We start from the raw sequence: 18,163 nt of genomic DNA, 5'->3' as shown, positions 1-18,163 counted from the left end.
TGTCTACTCTCACTTATTGACATTTGTCATTAAGTGAGATTCCCCACCTTTCTGCCTACTGTTAGTACATTTCACAGGGAGTCAGAGGGGCACAGCTAACATTTGTTTACAAATCAGAGTCATCACTGTAGATCAGTCACTGTTGGGAGGTCTGGCCTGTGACCTATGCAAATATGCCAGTGTTTGTCCTGCTCTGTTACTGTGTGGGGTTTGTAAGGTGCTACTGTAACATTATTCCCTACTAATATGGCTGATTCTCTTTTCACAGTCATGTTCATAGGTTCATAGGTTTATACTAGGCTATCTGCCCTAGGGCATTTACAAGCCTAGCCAGAGTGTGTTTGGCTTTCGCCACCCATTGAATTGAATTTTACTGTGCCCTTTTTCGAGGTTTAGTTTACTGTGCCTGTGTCTAACAGTGACACAGAATTGATACCTGGGGTAAACCTACGATCTCCCATCCACTCATCAAGATTCCTCTTGAAGAGAGTCAGTGAGGAACTCTGCCTAACCTGGACCAGGATTTTATTCAAGAGTGAAGGTAGCCTCTGGGTTATGAATCTGTCCCTCCAACATGTCCTATTTATTTCTGTGCTGAGGTTTAAGTCCCTCGAGTGCATGGCTCAATGGGATTTGGATTTTCTGAGGTGCAGCATGTCCATCAATTCTGGGTTGGACATGGCTTTTTACGTCAGGCACAGATCGCCTCTAAGCAGGCGGTAAGCAACCGATTAGAGCTGAAGTTTCTTTAACCGGGCAGCATATGGCATCTGTTTGAGCCCTTTGATCCTCTTGGTGTGGTACTTTTGGGGACTTTCTAGTTGCTGCAGGTGTCTGGTAAGGTACATCCCAAAAGGGGCATTGTATTCAATTATGGGCCTGATGAGGGATGAGTAAAGAGGCACAATGACCTCCCCTGATCTGGATGTGAATCCTTTCATGATTAGGTGGGCTATATAGAATGTTTTTCTAACCACTTTGGCCACGTGGTTGTCAAATGAGAGATTACTATCAACTTGTGTCCCCAGGACCCTAATTGCTTCTTCCGTACTTAGTGGATTACCGCCTATGTGGTAATTTTTGGGCACTTTGTTTTTCCCAAAGGGGATGACTTTACACTTTTTGACGTTTAGCTTGAGGCCATGGCTCTGGCACCAGTTGTCTGTTTCTATGAGATCCTTTTGGATGATGCTTGTGTCAGCTGGAGAGTTGATTATGGCGCCCAGTTTGCAATCATCTGCGATCTTAGTCAGCCACAGTCCTTCCGTGCTGGCCTGTACCTCCAAGAAGTATATACCGAACAGGAGAGGCCCCAGGACTGAGCCCTGTGGGATTCCACTCGTAACTGGTTTGGAGTCTGACATGGCTCCAGCAATTCTTACCATGTGGGTTCTGTCCTTGAGCCAGTTTGCAACCCATCTAATGACATAGGGGTTTATATTTAAGCTGGATAGCTTATCTATGATGCCCGAGTGGGGTATTGTATCGAAGGCTTTTGCGAGGTTTAAGTAGGCTGTGTGGACCACCTTCCCCTCGTCAATGGCCTTGGTGACTGTTTCAAAGAAATCGACAGGTTTAAGAATCAGGATCTGCCCTTAACAAAGCCGAACTGGGTAGGATCCAGCGCCTGTAGTTCCCCAATATCCCCAATTATGAGTTCCATGATGATCCTTTCCATAGCTTTGCAGACCAAGCTAGTCAGGATTATGGGGCGATAGTTTCCAGGATCCATTGAGGCACCACCTTTGTGGAGAGGGACCACTGTTTCTGTACGCCACTCTTTGGGTACATAACCTGTAGTAAGGCTAAGATTGAATAGCAGCTTTATATTTGGGTTCAGCTCCTCTTGAAGTTCATGTAGGACACAGCCCGGGACACCGTCTGGTCCCATTGATGCTGTGTTTTTTGCTTTGGAGAGGGTGTTTTTTACCTGAGCATCTGAGATGTTGGGGGGGGGGGCTCACTCTGCTGGAATGAATATTTGCTCTTTTGGTGGGGGGGAGAAGTTTGCGCTGAACCTGTCGGCCAGGATGTTGGCAATGTCTGTAGGTTCAGTGTATTTTTTATCATTATAGACTAATTCTGAGCATATCTGGGAATTCCCACTCAGGTTCCTTACATAACTAAAGAAAGATTTGTGATTATCTTTACTGTCCTGTGCAATTTATTTCTCGAAGTTGGCCTTATATGATTTTTTGAGTGCCCGTAGTTTTTTGCTAATACTGATCAGAGGTGCCTTCCCTTTTTGGGATTTTGCCCTGTCATGTAGTAACTTCCTTCTTCTATTGTATAGTTTGATTATGGCTGGGGTCCACCAGACAGAATGCCTACCTTTGGGGGATTGGGTCTTAGTTTTATTTGGGATTGCATGATCCATGCATTCCTGACGGTGTTCATAGAATGCATTTATAAAGGATTCTGCTATCTGGGCAGTATTTTACACAAGCCCGGGGGCTTTGAAGGATTTCACCTTGGTTTTGAGTAGTGTGAAGTTTGCTTCAGAGAAGTTTTTCACTGTGGTTTTCTGGGCAGGGGGTGGGGTCGGGATGTGGATATCCAGAGAGATTAATTTATGGTCTGATCTTACCAGTGAGGGATACACTTCTGGTCTGGAGCATAGAGTCCCCATGTTGGTGATGATCAGGTCCAGTATGTTTTCCCCTCTTGTGGGAGTGGTCACAAGTTGTTCCATTGCATTTGAGTTTATAAATTCCTGGAACCTTTGGGCTAGGGTGTTGGAGCTAGAGTAATGCTCCCAGTCTATGTTTGGGTAGTTGAAGTCACCCAATATAATGGTGTTTGGAGAGACATTCATATTTTCCAGTGTTCTCAGGAAAGCCGAGTGGGGTTCCTGGGTTTGGGAGGGTGGTCTGTAGCAGGCTATAAACTGGAAGGCAGTTTTACCCAACGTTAGTTGCACATGGATAGTCTCCAATGCTTTGTGCTGTGCCACCAACCTGGAGGTGTGGGAATCTTTGACGAATATTGATACTCCCCCTCCTTTTGTGGTTCGGTCCGAGTTTTGAGGCCGAAACGCATGGTATGAGGTATAACCTGGTAGTGCTGGGGTGCTGTCGGGAGCCTTGAACCAAGTTTCTGTTACTGCACAGACATCGATGTTCTCCATGCTAAGGAGAGTTTCGAGTGTATGCATCTTGAGGTTTAGACTTCTGGCGTTGAGTATCATTACTCTTAGTTTCTTGTCCCTTGTGATACCTATGGAGGTGGGTTTGTCTTTTCAGCCTTGCCTAAAAAAGGCACTATGGGGGTGGCAAGAGCCTTTGTCAATATCCGAAAGCCCAGGGGTGACAGGTGCAAGCCGTCCCTAGCGAACCAGCGTGGTTTGTCGAGCATGTCATCCCAGGCTGACAGGCATTGGATCCCCTTTGAATGACACCAATACTTAAGCCAGTTGTTGAAATTGATCATCTTCTCTTCATATTGATGCATCATTCTTGGTGAGGGTAAGATGCTACTCAAGGTCAGGGTCATACCGGCCTGGGCTACATGCTCAGAGAGCTCCTCTATGTCTCTTTTCATGTAGTCCAGGGAGGTACGTCTCAGGTCATTCACACCAGCATGGACAATGACTGAGTCATATCTGTACTTGCCTTGGAGTGACCTGAGTGCTTGTGTTATGTGGCGGATCCTAGCGCCCGACAGGCAGCTCACCGTGACCTTCTCCTTGTTCTGTCTAGTGAGCGGGACGTCAGTGTGCCTGATGATAGAGTCACCTATTACAAGTGTGTTGTTTAGCCTTAAGGGCTGTGACTGATCGGCACACTGGTTTTGTGAACTAAGTGTTGCATGTGTTTTGTTTTTGGGTAGCGGTTGCTTGGGTGTAACAACACCTGCTGGTTAAGGCCCACAGAACATGATTTGTGTTATGCCAGTCCTATTTTCCCTTTACATTCACTCATGGTAATGCATGATATATTGCTTTCAGCACTAAGTTATTGTATATCTGCTGTGGTGTAGTGGTACTTCATGCAGACTGGTGAGTCCAAGGTCCTGGGTTACAAGGTCCTTGTCGTACAGAGTGACTAAGGCACTTTTAAGCAGTTGTAAGCAGGTTTGCATGGGTTTGCGCGACGCTAAGCAATGCTTTGCTAAGCGCACACAAGCTCACACTCGCGCACCCCCTCTAACTACTGCTTAAAAGTGCTTACCCCCCGCTAATCCCCGCTCTAATTTCTTTTAAAGAAAAGAAAATGGGGAGATAGGAAAGTGGTGAAAAAGGGGGCACAAAGAGGGAAAGACAGTAGGGAAACCAGCTCGGGATGTGCAGGATGGGTGTAGGGAAGGTCCATAGCTGCTCATTTCTTTACCAGCAGCAGCTGTGCATATACTTGAAATTTGGTGTGAAATTTGAAACCTTCCACCCCTGAGAGAGGGGTGAGGACAACAAAATATGTTGTACTGCCAATTAGAATTATCAGTTTACATGTCCAGCGGACATGTGTGTGAATTGGTCAGCTATATATGGGGCGTAATTTTTTTGTGGGAATAGATTTCCCTTTTTATTTTATTTTTTTTTCAGGTGAGAGTGGAATGTGAGGTAGAGGAAGTAGGTATATTTGGGGAGGTAAGTTGGGGAGGTAAACAGACAAGACAAACAAGACGCATATAGGCGTGGAGTTTGACACATGGGGTGGGTGAACACAATTGGCGGGGAAGGATGTTTGGAAATCGCAAGCCCATGAGCCCACAGATGGTAACAGTGGAACTGAGATCCCCACCCATGGGCAGTCACCACTGCACCTTCACAGCCCCGAGGGTGGCTATGCTGAGAGCTGTGTAGGACGGGCAGGTTCATCCGAAAGACGCGCCACTCTCGCCTCGAGCTGGCATAGGGGATCAGCGACTGAATGCTGGATCTCCCTAGGCACCACAGCCTGGACCCTTCGAAGGGTGAAAGGTGGCCCTCCTCGGCCCATGCTTGCATGGGGGGATGAGCCCCATCCCCTGCAGCGCTTCCACCCAAAGGTGGCACAGGACCAACGGAGGAGGGTAGCCCAGGCTGGGCACCAGAGCTGCTGGTGCCAGGTGCACTCGCCAACTAAGGAGGGACAGGAGGGTCCGCTGGGACCGGCCTTCCCATACGGTCTGTGATTAGGTGTGTTTAATTACAACATAAACAACAGCATTCCAGATTAGTTGTAACAGCATGCAGTAATATTCCCATTAACCCAACACACCAAGGTTCCAAAAGTTGAACAGCAAGCATAACACATGCATATATTGAACGACAGTGGATATTCCAACAGCATGCATGGATGTTTGGTAGCAACAGGCCACCATGAACGTGGTGTTTGAACAGGGCACATGCATCAACATCAATGCAAATATTTATAAAACAATAGGACATATGTCCCAACAAATATTTAAGATTACACATACCCATTGAGGTGTGGAATTGCATGGTTTATGCACATACGGTAGGGTGTAGAAAAAAACCTCGGTTAACATCTTATAATGACCTTTTAGTCTACATTACATTCCTAGTGACTGCAAGTGTATATCCCCTACCTGTATTATTACACTTGCCACCGTACATTAGGTTGTGTCATGGGTTTGGCTAGTTCAATATATGCCTGACCTATATCTGACATACTAACTGTCCAGGATGCAGATGTTACTGCTACATATTTCTTGTTTGCATTTATATTTCTTTATCTACATATCTGGGATGTTTTCACATGACATTTTCACTTCTATTTGTTCAGAACCCTGCATTTCTTGACACACACTCTCATTTCTGGTGAATAATTACATGCTACACGTGTGCCAGGTTTACTTATTCATGCCAGCCAGCAACTGACTATTGTGGACTGTATATACGTTTCACAGCTACTAGCAATTCCATCACCCACTTTATATGGGACTGCATAACTCTGGGTTGCCAGCACATTTTCAAACAGTACTGTTTGTATAATGCATGGGTACAACAACATTTCAGACTCTGTGACACAGACACACTCTGGGTTTTAGACCTTTGTTAATGACATTGCACACTTTTCCACAGGCTCACTCCTTTATTTCTTTTAACGGTGTTTATGGCAGACATGTTCAAGACATATTATACCTTTATTAATAGGTTAGAACAATCTTTTTTCAGGCTCACTCACTTATGTTATATGACAGTGCCTGCAGAGATATTATTCCAGACATATGTTACCTTTCTTAATGGGTTACTACACTCTTTTTCTGCCTCTCTGACGTTTTTATCTGACAGTACATGCAGAGGACTTATTCAGGCAATTCTATGGCTGTTTTATTGGACTACAACACTTTCTTTCATGCTCTCTCCCATATTTTATATAACAATACATGCAGAATAATCACTAACTTGCCTGGTGGCGCAGCCTTAGCAGCCTATCAACATAGGCTTGCTGATTCGTAGCACGGTCACCTGAAGCTGTAAAGTAAATGAAGGGATATTGAGACATACCTATCCATTATACATACTCCATTATCAATTCTTACATACTGCATTCCATGGCTACATACTCAGTTGTGGGGCATTCTGCATCCCACAGGCCTCCTGTATCCACTGGTTCAGGCGATCCTGCTTTCGTCTCCTCAGGTCTGCATGGTGGTGATGGACCTGCGCACCAGTCCGAGGAATGCCTGTGGCACTGGTGAGGTCACGAGCTAACCGGTTCCAAGCCTCTGCCTTGTACTCCGTCCCTTGGAACTGGCCCTGCAGGAGTCTTGACTCGTGACAGTGGACAAGGAGCCAAACCATGTATTTGGACTCCTCGATGCCCCAACATTGTGCTTTGAAGCGTGTACCCTCTCCTGCAGCCATTCTGACTGCAAATATGAGATACAATCAGTTATGGCAAGTATTCCTGCCTATGGGGCTTAAATATGCCGTATTTCTCACACTTTTTTGTGATTGGCCATTTTGTAAAATTCTCGGCTGACTGCAGACCTGCTTAGTAATGGTTAAACTACCATTCGTAAGTTTATGAATGTTAATAGTGGCTGTTTCACCTATGTTGTCATGGCTTAGTGGTTCTGTACTTTTATTATGATGCACAGGGTCCTGGGTTCAAACCTTGTCTTTCTTTTACTTTAATACTGTCAAGACAGGCTAGGGGGTGTGGCTGCGTTTAAGCAACTTAGCTCTATGTCGCTCCACGGTGCCCTGGTTGGCACGGCGTGCATGTCCATGCAATCACATTGCGCTGGGTAAAGCACTTTTAAACTTTGGGCAACTCTATTGCGCTGGGTAAAGCGCTATTACACTATGGGCAACTCTGTTTAGCTGGGTAAAGTGCTATTAAACTATGGGCAACTCTGTTTAGCTGGGTAAAGCACTATTAAACTATGGGCACCTCTGTTTAGCTGGGTAAAGCACTATTAACCTATGGGCATCTGTGTTTAGCTGTGTAAAGTGTTGCTTAACAGCAGACTATTATATATCTGTGTCCTTTAAAAATATATATTTTATTCACTGATACGTTGGCCATGTCACTGCTTTTAATAAAATTTTAATCATATATGTCTGGTATTATTTCAAATACTGATTTAAAACATAAATAAGAAGAGGAGAGGTGGGACTCGAACCGTGAATGCCTTCTCTTTGTGCATACGCTCTACCATTACGCTATTGCAAATTGGTGTGATTTGCATAAACATTCTTTCTTATGCTCTTCCATGTCAGAATTGCTAACTCTAGCTAAGCAATGGGCACACCCGCGCACACACGTGCAAATACGGGCAGCTATATCATGGATTTAAAAAAATATATATAATTATTTACTTTATATAAGTGTGATGGGGGTTTACAGTGTCAGGGAGTGTGGTGTTGGGTGCAAGTACATTTGAGCGAACTCGCTCTTGTGTGTTGACATTATGCTTTTTATAACCTTGCAGGGGTGTGTACATTTAGACTGCTCAGCAGTCAGACACACCCCCTGCTTTCCTACAAAGTCCATGTAAGAGTTACGGTTGAGTCAGCATGCCCTCATGAATATTCATGGCACGCTGACGTCAAACCATTCAACTGCTGCCTCCGAGTAAGACTTATTAAGTCTTGCATGGAGGATTAGTGAATCTGGGGGATAGTGTGTTTTAGCAAATTAAGGTACAACCTATCACCTGCATTAACATTGCTAAGTGGCTTCATCCCTACACTATTGTTCTGCAATCTGTATCATCAGAACTGGCTTTTATTGTTACGTGTCAGTTTACATCAGACATAGGCTGAATGCACCCTAATTTACACACAAGGGTAGTAGAATCTGAACTCTATTGTCCAATAAAGCACATTTCCTAAATGCTAATCTGTTTGTTTTTGAGGTGGTTTCAATGACACTAAGTCAAAGGCAAGTATGTTCTTGGTGAGTAATTGCTATGCTACTAGGATTAAACCATGCTAGCTATAATCAAAATCCACAATGAATGAAACATATTACAGGCATATACTGCATGCCTGATGCAAACATGCTTTATGTGGTTGTCCTTGTATATATGCAGATTTAGGGCTACCTAATTAATGGTGAACTTGAAGTAAAAGTAAATTAAGGAAATATTTTCATAGATGGAACACAGTGCCCACAACCATGGCATGAACTGAAAAAGAAACAAAACAACGAAGTACAATGTATTTATTATATACAGGGCCACATAAAAGGAAGAGTATACCAAAAAAAAATGTATGTGTTTGTCAGGTAAGGGATATAAAATATTCAAAAACCTACATGCTTACTGAACAAAGCAAGCAGCGTGTCTGTTTTAAATTCTGTATTAACCAAAGAAGAAATATGGTGAGCAGCAACAAACAGCAAAGATCTTTCACCCCACTAAAGGTACACAATAAAAAATTTAAAAAAAGTTAAAAAAATTAGTAAAACAAAAAAAAATTCTCCTCAAGAAACATCAGACACATAAAAAGTACTTTTGCCTTGTTAGTCTGATGTTCCTTGAGGCACATTTTTTTTTTCACTTTATTTCTTTACTGTTCTCCCAGTATAAACTTAAAACAGATGGTCCCAATGTCTACGCTGAGTATTTTATAAATCAAACATGACACCGAAATCAGCTTCCACATCGGGGTCAACTGTTTTACCTGTGTGTTGGGAAACTTGTATTGACAGGCTGCCATTGTCTGCACTAGTTTTCATTCAGCTGGAGATACAGAACAACTACAATTTCCTCTAGTTTTGGGCCCACAGCCAGCAGGAAAAGCATTATGAAAAAAAGAAATGAAAGCTTCATTTCTGTAATGTACTGTGGAGGTGTGGGCATGTAAATGCTCCACAAATACACAATAAATCACCCAAAAATTAGAAGATGTAGAAGAATATTAAAATCAGCATATATTGGGCCAGTATTTTACAAAAGTTAAATTATGTCTCTTTTTTTCTTTTTCCAAGAATAGCATTGTATAATAACAATTATTCATTCATTCACTACTCTACAAACACTCCCTTGCCCATGCTTGGAACAAACTTCCCCTTGACTTATATTCTGTATGTCACACCTCACACTTTAAAATTGAACTAAAAGCTTATTTTCTCAATTCCAGAACCTGCCCTTGCCATGACCCTACCTAGTCTTCCTTCCCTTTATATACCCTCAAAAGGACCATACTTAGTACCTCATTACACCTCTCTCTCCAATGTGTCTACTATGCATTTGCATAATTTTATACAAACAAAATGTTTTTATTGTTAACCTATTGAACTATATCAATGTAAAATTGTTACTTAGCTTCTTTTTAATGCAACCTTAACTTTATGGATGTAACCCAACATATGTGAATCTTTTTGCTATAACTGCTATTATATCAATATGCCCCGGGATTCATGAACCTTGCGCCAGGCGCACGCATGGCGTAGGCGCCCCAACGCCAGACATGGCCGCTGAGCGATTCAGGTACGATCCAATCCCACGTGCACCACCGGCGTATGTCTGAGTTGCGCCGCCTCCGGCGTAGGTATGTTAAACACCCCATGTGCGGTGCTGCACCATGCAAATGAAGGCAAATAGCGATTCACGAAGTGGCGCAGGCGTAGCATAACGGCACAGCAATGTAAACCAAAAAAAAACGGTTTACAGTCATCCAAACATGACATAGGAGTAACGGAAGGCTGCCAACGTCAGGTGTCATACTGGTGCAACATGCCAATGGGGAAAGACACCGAGAATGTCAAAGGAAAACATGCAGAAAACGTAAATAACGACATAAATGGTATGTACGCAAAAACCACAGCAGAACCCCAGGACATGTCCGCGGAAGGTGCGGAACAATGAATTAATATGACAATGTCATAAAAGAGCAGTATAAGACACATCAGCATCACAGCCACAATACACCATAGTATGCATGGAAAGCCGCAACCACAGTGCAAGGGTTGCCAAGGAGTGGCGGCGGTGTCCGGCGCCGTAACCATGTATTAGTAGTCAATGCCATGCAAATGAGGCAGATAATACTGAATCGCAAACCCCCCACTGGTGTAAGGCTGCACCAAACGGTGCAGCGGTAATACACCGAGGAGTGGCCTAGAGGGAATACATGTCAATCGCAGAGGGGTGTGCCACTGTAGGAGGAAGCACATTGGAGCCCAGCAAACAGGGGCTGTACAATGCACATCACAGCATCAGCACCGGCGTGTGAGGAAATAGATGCGCTGAGAGTACAGAATGCGCGTACAGATGCATGTGTACGAGGATGACTACGTTCCCCAACCCAGTCATGTGACGGCCGCCCCGTCAACAACCACGGATACAGGAAGGTGATGCGGAGAATATGAGGAAATGCGGAAGCAGTGTAATTGGAGTCGTAATGAGCAATCAACACCAATCATCCCACGAAGGGCAATCGGCGGCAGCTGACAACTCTGCATGCAGAATCCCGCAAAACAGGAAAGGGGAGGCATATGAATGCAAAGAAAGTAGGGGATGTAGCAGAATTGCAAAGAGCGAAGAACCGATACAGCACAGCCAAGTAGAGAGGTAGCATAACGGCGGCAGACAAAATGCATGAGATGCCATGTGCCTGCAGGATGCACTCCAGGAAATAGTAGGTGCAACCTGCAGAAACAGTAAATTAAGGTGTAAAGCTAAACCAATGCAGGCAAGTGTAATGTAACACCAAAGGCAACAGCGTTGCAGTGCCAACGGTAAAACACGGAAGATAACACACAGATACGGCAGCACAGACACACCCAATGACATCACCGGGTGTAGAGCACAACACTATAAAGTGTGAATGCACACAACACACAGCGCGTATTCCCAAACGCCACACTTTAGGGTGTAAACACACGGGGAACTTTTAAAATGTATATGTTGAGTGCTGCCGTGGCCGTGATGCATCGGTATGTGTTAGAGACAGACGGAGTTGCGGAGGAGGGTGCCGACAACTACCGTAGGCCTCAGAGGAGAAGGAGAGTGTTCAGACCAAGGGTGACCTACCAGGGGCTGCAAGACCTGGAAATAGTAGAGCGTTACAGGGGGGACAGGGACACGTTACAGCAAATAGTGGAGCAGTGCCGGCCACGCCTGAGAACAAGAGACAACAGAGGGGAGCCCATCCCAGTGGACACAAAGGTATGTGTAAGCTTGCGAATACTGGCAACAGGTACCTTTCAAAGGCCAACCGGGGATATAATGGGCATCTCACAGGCATCAGCATCCAGGGTACTACACCAGTTTCTGGATGCCATGTTACGACATGCCCATGAGTATATATCCTTCCCCAGATCTCAGGAGGAGTTGGCTAGCAATATGCGCCACTTCCACCGTGTGGCACAATACCTGGAGGTACTGGGTGCGATAGACTGTACGCACATAGAAATCAAGTCACCACCCAGGGAGCAGGGTAGACGCTACATAAACCACAAGGGATTCCTCTCCATCAATTGCCAGGTCGTGTGCAATGCGCAGGGCATTATCATGGATGTGTGTGCTGGCAGCCCTGGAAGCTACCACGACTCCCATATCTGGCATGCCTCACAGCTGTATCAGGTATTCACCAGGGGGGACATCACACAAGGTCACCTTGTGGGGGATGCTGCCTACGCACTGGAGCCGTGGATGATGACACCCATCAGAAATGCACACACACATGCAAGAACGCCATAATGAGGCACACGCACAAACCAGAATAATCATAGAGCGTGTGTTTGGGAGGTTGAAATCACGGTTCCGGTGCTTGGATACATCCGGTGGAGCCTTGCAGTACTCTCCAGGCACATGTGCCCACATATTCATAGTATGTGCTATGCTACATAATATGATCCTGTGGAAACAGCTGCTGCAGGGACATAATGGTGTAGGGCCACCAAGCCCGCCACAACTGCCAAGGCAAGCACAGGCACAGGGCGTTCAGCACCATGAACACACTGTGCCAGCCCCAGTAGGCAGACGGATGCGTACCCAATATGCCTATGCCTTGGCAAAGAGGGAACGTATAGCACATACTCTGACAGCGTAGGCCCCATGGACTGACACCTCCCTACCTGCACACACAGTGAAATGGACGGCACACAAACATGGTCGCCCGTAATGTGTACTGTATGTGCAGTCCCATGTGTGACTCTAACATAGGTAGCACCCAAACACTGCACACCCAACAGCCAGCGGAGCATGGAACGCCAACACCTCAACCGCACGCGGGTCCGACAGCAGACGGCGTAGCCGTATGCTGCCACTTTCGGCGCAAGGTGTCTACATATGTACATATGTGCATAAACAGATATGGAGATAGATATCATTACACACGTAGAAATATATGTACACATACACAGATATAATGTACAACAGGTTCAACAGGGAATCACAGGGATGCAAGGTTACAGAGAAGTAAGACGCGAAATCTCTACATAGTAAACATAGTGAACGACAACCCGACTATCCGGGAGGGTGGACAGAGCAGGGAACGCTACCCATGGAAAGGTCAACCCTCCTAAATGCATATTCGCGAGTCGGGATGATCGCCAGGCCACGATACAGTAACAGGACATGTGCGGGTAATATTCTTAGGATATGAGTGCGGAGGTAGACACCGCCGCCGGCGATGTGGTCAACGTAGGTACTGTGTGCAACCGTCCCTGCGAAAGCGGCAGTATGTGTGAGGTGAGGGTGTCGTGTTCCGCTGTGCGAGTGTAATGTGTGTGCCACTGTAAAATGTGTATGTAGGTGACATGTGACAGGCGGAGTGGAATTACATGTGTAGGCATACAGTATAGGAACCACAGGCGTATGTACAGCAGTACCCACAAAGTAGTACTGACAGCTCCTCACTGGCTAGGCGCCTGGCGACGTAAAACGATGCAAAGCGAAAATGTCCCAGAATGTACCACAGGAGTATAGCCAACATGAGATGCAAAGGACGCATGTGCAAACCATGACCGTATGTATGGCGCCGACATGTTAATTTCAACACGATACATCGGCAACGTTATGCAGCAATAGTTATGTACCGCGGAAATACGCATGTGCTACCCAGGCACCAATCGTGGACACGTATCGTCCCGTAAACACCGCTGTGTGTTCTACGAGTGTTAAACAAGCAATCGCCACCCGAATAGGTGGCAACCGGTAGCATACAGGCCGTCCCAAGTACAGGACCACAATGACCGTAAATATCCGTGACAAAATGCCAAGGGATAGTCGGCATGTACGAACAGCTGCAGATATACTACCGATGTGATGGAGGAATACATGCAGGAAGCACACAAGCAGGCGGTACCGACACCAGATGACATCAACAAAATCTACACTCCTAGAACAACAGACAGGTAACTTGCAGCTCCCCAGGCAGGGATGGAGCACACACACAAGCATACCGTGTATGTACAAATGCAAGGCCCACAACCCATACCCGTCACCCACAGGTGCCGATATACCCCATCGCACATATCAAAGGGATACAAGCCGAAATAGCAGCAAAAACATCCAGGCAGTCAATGACAGCGGCATACCCGCAACATCTCGCGTGGGAAACACTATCAGCAGTGGATGCATACCTGCATCCGTTGTGTACAGGAACACAACAGCTATGTTACACATCAGAATGCAAAACGCCATCGACAGACGCCGCCAGGACACGGACACCCACATGTGGAACATAATACCATACCCAACACACACAATCCACGGCTAACACCACAGCGAAATGTACCTGACGCCACACATAGCGGTCACAGCCACACATAACATAACACAATACATACCATCCCCACGAAGGTAGTGCAAATAACCAACGCCCAGACGAGGAATGAACCATGCCCTAGTTCCGATGCGTACCATACGAATGGAGGAGATGCATAGGTGATATGCGCATAAGTACACACCGAGGAACAGCTATTGGTGTGATGAACCCACATGCCACAGGTGACGACGGATATAAGGAAGACTCCCAGGATATTCAAACTGTATGTTCATACCGAACAAAGACTATATTCCCACACGAGCCGTTCACTTGTTACTAGCGAGATCCTAACGGAATAGGGAAAGCAACACAGGAAAGGTATGTAGAACCCACGAGATATACTGGTGTGTAATGCACGATATGTATGACGAATCTGCACTGTATGTGAACGGTGTTTGTAAGTAAAGATACCTGTCCATAAAGCAGAGAGTGGTGAAAGGTGGTTATATAGTGGTAACCCGATGAGCATACCAACTACTGTGGACACCGTGTGCACAGCAGTGGGACATCATGTACACAGCCGGGATAACCCAAGGGCTGGCATAGGGATTTAAAACACAGAACAATGCCACCACCCACGCTGATGCTGGCAGTGGATGTCTGACAATGAAGTGCCACAGCAGGGGATAGGACATGTATGTATAGTGTCACCACACACATGTGTATGGGCATATATCGTCGATGTCATACGTAATGTGTGCACGACGTGCACGTATGCCTCGCAGTAAGGGTGACTATGTCAAGTATGTGTAATGTAAAGCTATCATGATGGACATGTTCAGACATTATACACAGTATCACAGGCATAGCATGCATGATGGAGGTATGGCCTAGTGTTATGTACATTAACAGGATATGTATGGCCTGCACATATGGGACAGAGTAGTAGCAGAATAGCCACCCGAAATGGAAGGAACAGCAAGTAACCATATCCAAACGATCTGTAGCAGGTGCAATGTGTGCAACAATGACGTCTGGCAGGTCCATGTGTAAACACATGTGCAATGTACACAGTAGTGTCACCCCCCCATGGTAGTGTCCACTGAACAGCAAAGGTGGATGTCAACTGCATGTCTACACAGTACTGCCGCTGTGGTGGTCCCATGTGTATGTGTCACCCTATCAGCAAGGGAGCTATCACATGGCCAGTGCCACAGTGTGTCCCTGTGGTATGTGCACAGGACCTATGTTCTACAGCATGGTGTGTGTCTAGTCTGCGGAGGTAACACAGAAGCCCAGGCTAAGCAATGTGGCATGTGTGCACATATGCAGGAGTGCTTCATTCACCCCGCCCACTGCAAATGCCATGTAGGAGTACTACATGCATCAGTAATGCGGAGGACATGGACCACGGCAGAGTAGAGGACACCCCTGTGTAAGTGGTATGCAGATGAGTACAGATGTGTTCCCCGTCTGTCATCTGCATATGTAAACTGTCTGAGCCTGGTATACATCACGGCATGACTATACCATGACATGTAAAGTTGTAGCCATTGTGGAAGGTACACCACGAATGTGTTATTGTAACCCTGCCCGTGTGTAGATGTGTGTATGGCACAAGTACAAAGGCTACCAATGTCCCAGCAACACACATAGTCCAGATATGTGTGGCCCTGCAGATGTGTACCCACACCACAGTGGAATATGGCAACCACAGCACCATGTGGGGCATGTGTGTGTACAGCAACCATGTACAATGTGATATGCATGTATAGGGACAGTATCCATGTGATACCCAGTGGATGACTGTCGCTATGCAAAGGTGATGTGTATGCACCATGTGTGATGTATCTGACGCAATGACATCTACACGATATATCTGCCAAACCGACACCTGTATGGTTGTTAGCAGTATGATCTGGTGGAGCTAGAATGCTGCCAGGTATGTAGATGTGGGATATGTAGGCATGGACATTACTCCGTGACAGCATGTTGTGAATGTAAGCAAATAGTGAACATGAGGGGCCACATGACTGAGGACTGTGTAATGCCACATGTACCTTACATGTCGTAGGTAGCATGATATGCTTGCACCACTGTGTGACCTGTCCAGCAGTCACATAGCCTAACATCCTGAGACACAGGGTATGATGTGATGGTGGATGTGTACATTGCCACTACCAGAATGTGGAATGGTGCTGAAGGGCAATGTGGGGATAATGTCTGATCTGTTACCCTCTGTACCACACCAACCACCCATGCAATGGTATGACAGGTGGGCAGCATGTGGATGTGGTGTGCTGTGGCACACAGAGGCCCAACAAGGGTGCCAGTAAAGGCGTGGAGGTCGTCAATGAGTGTGTGAAGCATGGATGTGAGGATGTGCCCCAGTGCCATACTGAATGGTCCAGTCATGGGTGTACGAATGCAGTCCCACACGTGCAATGCACTACCACCCATGTGTAGTGTGATAGATGTGGTGGTGTGGTGGTCAAGGTAGACAACGTCCATGAATGGGCTAGCAGTTAATTCAGTGGGCTGCTGCAGAGACACATAACAACCAGGTTTGCAGGATATAACAGCTAGGGAGATTGGAGGTGACATTGGGACAGTGTCCTAGGACATAGCGTGTGCATGGCAGTACCATGTATGTGTCCACAGGGACAATGCGATGTCCATCTATGGAATGGAACCCTGTAGTGAGTGAGAGTGTGTATTATGGGTAGGTATCCCATTGGCTGGCATGTTGCCAACAACATCTCTGTTGGCAATGCCTGGGTGACTGTTGTATGCTACATTGAATGTGGATGTAGCCAAACAACACAGACATACCACCACACTGCATGAGTGCCCACACTGCAATGTATGGCGGTCATGTGTAGGTAGCTAGCTGTGGAGTATGTGATGGACCATGAGGACCCACTATGACTGTCAAGTGATGCACCACACGCATTTGAACATACACACCGTGGAACAGCCTGCACATGCGCCCATACAGCACATGTGCATGGAACATGAATACCACCATGGTGTCAGTGAAAAGGCCAGTACCACCATGTCTCTGTGTGGAATAGCATGGTCCCTACCACTGCGTACATGTAGCGGAAGTGCACTGTGATATGTGTCAGCATAGTCATGTATACTGTCCGGCTGACAGGGTGCCATGCCATTAACTACCCCCATCAGCAGATGTCGGTAGTACCGGCTGTTGAGCACATGTACCATGTATGCTGCGATGGGTGTGTGTCCAGGGCGTGGCTAGCAGGGCGGCGAAGCATATATGTTCATCAACCAGAGGGGGGATGTCCGTAGGTATAGCACACAGACACATGGAGATATGGTGCATGCCGAGGGTAGTGTAGGTATGGTATGTCTTGTGTAATGTGTCACCCAGCTATGTGTAGTGCATGGCCAAGCATGAGTGGGTACATGGGAGTCCATACTAGGGAAGTGCGTGTCGCTGTCAGCACATGGCAGTAGCAACTGTCCGAGGTGCAATGTACAGTATGATAACACAGCCAGCATGTAACCTGTGGTGTACAGTGTACTCACCATCGCGTGTCACAATGTGTCTAGCGGTCACAAACATGGGTATCTGAACATGGAGTACCTATGATGCATTTGTTGTTGAAAAAACTATAGTATGTGTGTAAATCATTGTGTGATGTGGGATCCACTCACCTGTGTGTGTTGCAGTCCAGGTATGTGCCTGGGAGGTATGATCTGTGTACAATCTGGACTGGCAGGTGTGCTCTGTAGAGCATGGAGGCAGGTCCCAGGAACCGCAGATAAATGTCAGGCATGCCGTACTGTGTGTGCAGCGCTTGTGTACAGCACAGTAGAGGGTGCAAGCATTGTCACACATCACTGCATGCTGTGCCTGCCTGTGAGAGCCCTGCTGGCGACAGACATGTGACACCGCTGCAGAGGCAGCATAGCATGTGAAGATGTACATGTGGGCCCCACACCCTAGGCAGATGTCCGCGGGTCATGTGTGCCACAGTACTGTGGTTGACCACGACAGTCATACTGGACAAATACCACATGCCTGCA

Source organism: Protopterus annectens, chromosome 9.part0, assembly GCF_019279795.1.
Source record: "Protopterus annectens isolate FY-2018-M chromosome 9.part0, PAN1.0, whole genome shotgun sequence".
In the NCBI taxonomy this organism is placed as follows: Eukaryota; Metazoa; Chordata; order Ceratodontiformes; family Protopteridae; genus Protopterus; species Protopterus annectens.
The sequence above is the reverse complement of the archived record's forward strand: the minus strand, read 5'-3'. Positions refer to the sequence as shown.